This window comes from Coregonus clupeaformis, unplaced genomic scaffold, assembly GCF_020615455.1.
Source record: "Coregonus clupeaformis isolate EN_2021a unplaced genomic scaffold, ASM2061545v1 scaf0052, whole genome shotgun sequence".
Classification (NCBI taxonomy): domain Eukaryota; kingdom Metazoa; phylum Chordata; class Actinopteri; order Salmoniformes; family Salmonidae; genus Coregonus; species Coregonus clupeaformis.
The window spans coordinates 1015001-1020000 of NW_025533507.1; the positions used below are offsets into that span (position 1 = coordinate 1015001).

A 5000-nucleotide genomic window follows, 5' to 3' on the forward strand; every position below is an offset into this window, starting at 1 on the left:
GGTGTGCTGCTCAAGCTTCCTCAGTCTGTCCTGCCACAAAACAGGAACTCCTCAAACACATAGGTCTTACTCCTGCAAAAAGCAAAACACACACACAAACTGTTTATTCAACCACTAGTTGGCCAGCGAAGACAAACAAGGTGGAAAATGATAATATCAAATCAAACCCCAAACCTTCCTGACACCTCTCTGATGTCAGACTCCTAACCTGAATGTGATCCAGTCCTCCTTCGCCTTCTCCTGGAAGTCCTCCCTGCCGTCCTCATACAGAGACCACATCTTGCCATACTCCTCCATGTCCCCTGATGGTCTCCTCCACAGAGGGAGAGGGAGAAGTCTGGAGCCTCCAGCTGAGAAGTGACAGACAGTCCTCACTGAGAAGAGACACTCATTAGTACACAGAAAACTGAAGGATTGAAAGTAAAGTTGACTTGCGTGTGTGTGTGTGTGTGTGTGTGTGTGTGTGTGTGTGTGTGTGTGTGTGTAAACCTAGCAGGCGTGTACGTGTGACCTCCGAGTGCTCCTGGAACTCCTGTTTCTTGTCTCTGATGGTTTGGACAGGGCCAGCAGGGCTGCCTTGGTCTGTCTCTATGACCTCATCTCTGGGCTTCAGCTGGTCCCAGCGAGCCCTGAACCTGTCCAGCTCCAGCCTGTAGGCCTGGATACGACTCCCTCAGCATTACTCGCATCACCTACCTAGAGGAGAGGAGAAGCGGGGAAAATTAGGGAATGAGCATCTGTGTTTATGCGTTTGTCCCAAGCGTGTTTGCAAAAGTGTGTGTGCGTGTGTGTGTTTGCGCTCTTGTGTGTGTGTGTGTGTGTGTGTGTGTGTGTGTGTGTGTGTGTGTGTGTGTACCTGCTCTTTGATCATCAGCTGGTGGCTCTCCATCATCAGCTCTAGTTTGTCCCACTTGGCTGAGGAGGACAGAGAGAGTCCAGCCCCTCCTCCTGCCGGCCCTCCGCGACGGTTCTTCTCCTCCGCAGCCTGGAACTGGGGCAGGATCTAAAGGAACACATCACACAAACATTAGAAGCAACCGCTCCAGACAACGTTCGAAAACCGGGCTCGATGGAGGTAACATCACAAACATTAACAGCAACGCTCAGGCAACTTTACAGAACTGTGGTAGTAGTGATTGAATGTTAATGGTCAGGAACAGTCAAAATCCTGGTTTTTTCGTGAAAATTGATGATATTTGAAGGAAACCAGATCAAAAGTGTGACCAAAGTATAAAAAAATGACTGTTGCTTCTACATTGATAAAGTTTGATCATAAAGCGGCTTCCCATGTTTCACCCTTTCACCTGTCTGGTCTTGCACTAGAATTATTACTGGCTAGTTTGGTGTTCAGACAGCATGGGAATATAAAGAGGGGTGGGTCGTTTGTGGTTCAGAAAGCAGGGTCACATGCAGTTTGTCAGGGGTCTAACATCAGTCAGTGCTGGCTGTGAAGCGCACACAAGAGAGCATGCCAAACGGGAGATGTATTATTTTTTGTATTATATCATTAGTACAATATCAAATATTGTTGAGTTGCTTTGTGTATCGGGCCAAATTAGCTTCAGATGATTTTACTGCAACACTGGGGTCACTGCATCCAGGTTGCTTTACATAGGCGTTTTCAAAGCTCATGAATATAAGCTCCCTTCGCACACTCAGTCTGGTATTTTCAAACTTCCTGGTGCAGTTAGCCATGGAAAAAGTACTTTTCAGAATGACTGTTCAGGGACCTTTAAGTAACGTTGAGTCCCCTCAAAGCGAGTTGCTTACATCTGGTTTGCGGGCAGTGTGTCTGGCTGTGTCTGGTTGGCCTCTCCTATCTCATCAATACTCTCTGGACGAGAGGACAACGTCTCCATGGCCTCAGTAACAAAACTGTCTATGTCTAGGGTATGGCCTGGAGGGGAGGGGAACAGGGGGGGGGGGGGACAACAGGGGGAGGGGGGGGACAAACAGGGGGAGTGGGGGGAGGGAGGGGGACAACAGAAAAGAAAGAAAATTAGAACAAAACAGGAAAGGGAAAGATCGGGAGTGAGAAAACACGTCATGTGAACAAAACTGTCGTAAAGCCCTGCACACAAGATACATCAACAATCATACACTGGTGTCACTGGGAGATTTGAGTATGTGACAGTGAGGGAAAAAAAGTATTTGATCCCCCTGCTGATTTTGCTAACGTTTGCCCACTGACAAAGAAATGATCAGCTATTTAATGGTAAAGTTTATTTGAACAGTATGCAGAACGAATAACAACAAAAAAATCCAGAAAAACGCATGTCAAAAATGTTATAAATTGATTTGCATTTTAATGAGGGAAATAAGTATTTGATCCCCCTCTAACAATCAGAAGATTTCTGGCTCCCAGGTGTCTTTTATACAGGTAACGAGCTGAGATTAGGAGCACAATTCTGTTAGGAGTGCTCCTATTCTCAACTTGTTACCTGTTTAAAAGACTACCTGTCCACAGAAGCAATCAATCAATCAGGATTCCAAACTCTCCACCATGGCCAAGACCAAAGAGCTCTCCCAAGGATGTCAGGACAAGATTAGTAGAACCTACACAAGGCTGGAATGGGCTACAAGACCATCGTCAAGAAGCTGTGAGAAGGTGACAACAGTTGGTGCGAATTTTATTCGCAAATGGAAGAAACACAAAGACCTGGTCAATCTCCCTCGGCCTGGGGCTCCATGCAAGATCTCACCTCGTGGAGTTGCAATGATCATGAGAATGAGAGAGGGAATCAGCCCAGAACTACTACGGGAGGATCTGGTCAATGATCTCAAGGCAGCTGGGACCCATAGTCAAGAAAACAATGTGTAACACACTACGCACGTGAAGGACTGAAATCCTGCAGCCCCCGGAAGGTCCCCTGCTAAAAGAAAGCACATATACAGGCCCAGTCCTGAAGTTTACAATGAACATCTGAATGATTCAGAGGAGAACTGGGAGTGTTGTGGTTAGATGAGACCAAAATCAGAGCTCTTTGGCATCAACTCAACTCGGCCGTGTTTGGAGGAGGAGGAATGCTGCCGGAGACCCCAAGAACACCATCCCCCACAGCCAAACATGGAGGTGGAAACATTATCTTTGGGTCTGTTTTTCTACTGGGGACAGGACAACTTCACTGCATCAGAGGGACGCATGGGACGGGCCATGCACCGTGAAATCTTGGTGAGAACCTCCTTCCCTAGCCAGGGCATTGAAAATGGGTGTCGTGGATGGGTATTCCTAAGTGACAATGACCCACAACACACGGCCCAGGCGAACAAAAAGGAGTGCTGAAGAAGAAGCACATTAATCTGGAGTGGCTTCTTTCTCCAGACCTTAATCCCATAAAATCTGTGGAGGGGAGCTGAAGGCTTCGAGTTGACAAACGTCATCGAAACCTTAATGACTTCTGGGAGAAGATCTGGAGTGGGACAAAATCCCTCCTGAGATGTGTGCAAACCTGGTGTGGCCAACACAAGAGGACTGTCTGACCTCTTGATTACAACAAGGGTTTTGCCACCAAGTACTAAGTCATGTTTTGCAGAGGGGGTCAAATACTTATTTCCACAAATGTGAGAAAACAATTTATAAGATTTTTGACATAGGTTTCCTGGATTTGTTATATCTGGTCTCTTACTGTTCAAATAAACCTACCATTAAAATTATAGACTGATCGTTCTTTGTCGGTGGGCTAAACGTACAAAAATCAGCAGGGGATCAACTTTTTCCCCTCACTGTATTTCAAGTGAGGTTCCAGGCTTTACCTTGTGACTTCACACTGAGGACATCAGCAGGGCATCAAACAGTCTCTGGATGAGGTCATCAATCACTGCCTTCACTGGCTCACAGTTCACCGAGATACAGTCAACCTTCTCCAGACTGAAAGAGACAAAACGGTTTTATCATGACTGCAACAGTCTGATCCTGGGAAGCTTTGTGGCCTATGGGAGGCTGTGTACCTGGGCAGGCGTTCTGACTCCTTCCCTCTGGCCTTCAGGGCCTTTGAAGTTCCTCCCCTCCCAGTCCTGGACAGACGAAGTAGCTGCTTCTCCCACCAACACGTCCATGTCCAGCTGGCCCAGCACCACCCACTCCTACAGAGAGAATACAGCCAGATCGATCACATCTCGAGATTCAGAGTACAGATAGTGAGGGAAAAAGTATTTAGTCAGCCACCAATTCTGCAAGTTCTCCCACTTAAAAAAGATGAGAGGCCTGTAATTTTCATCATCGGTACACGTAAACGATGATAGACAAATTGAGAAAAAAAACAGAAAAATGAGCATTGTAGGATTTTTAAGAATTTATTTGCAAATTATGGGGGAAAATAAGTATTTGGTCACCCACAAACAAGCAAGATTTCTGGCTCTCACAGGACCTCTAACTTCTTCTTTGGTACTCTGTCCCTTATCCACTCTCGTTACCTGTATTAATGGCACCTGCTTTGAACGTTAAGTATAAAGACACCCTGTCCACAACCTCAAACAGTCACACTCAAACTCCCACTATGGCCAAGACCAAAGAGCTGTCAAAGGACACCAGAAACAAAATTGTGAGACCTGCACAAGTTCAAACAGGTGCCATTAATACAGGTAACGAGTGGAGGACAGAGGAGCCTCTTAAAGAAGAAGTTAGAGGTCTGTGGAGAGCCAGAAATCTTGCTTGTTTGTAGGTGACCAAATACTTATTTTCCACCATAATTTGCAAATAAATTCACAAAAAATCCTACAATGTGATTTTCTGGATTTTTTTTTCTCAATTTGTCTGTCATAGTTGACGTGTACCTATGATGAAAATTAAGGCCTCTCTCATCTTTTTAAGTGGGAGAACTTGCACAATTGGTGGCTGACTAAATACTTTTTTCCCCCACTGTAACAACGTATTGGAATTTATTGACCAAATACTATTTTCCACCAAATTTGCAAATAAATTCATAAAAAATCCTACAATGTGACTTTCTGGATTTTTTTTCTCCAATTTGTCTGTCATAGTTGACGTGTACCTATGATGA

The 5000-nt window shown here is 45.4% G+C and overlaps 1 pseudogene; it reads right to left on the minus strand.

Moving 5' to 3' along the window:
- Positions 1-5000, minus strand: part of LOC123483243 — a 176718-nt pseudogene that overhangs the window by 161322 nt on the left and 10396 nt on the right.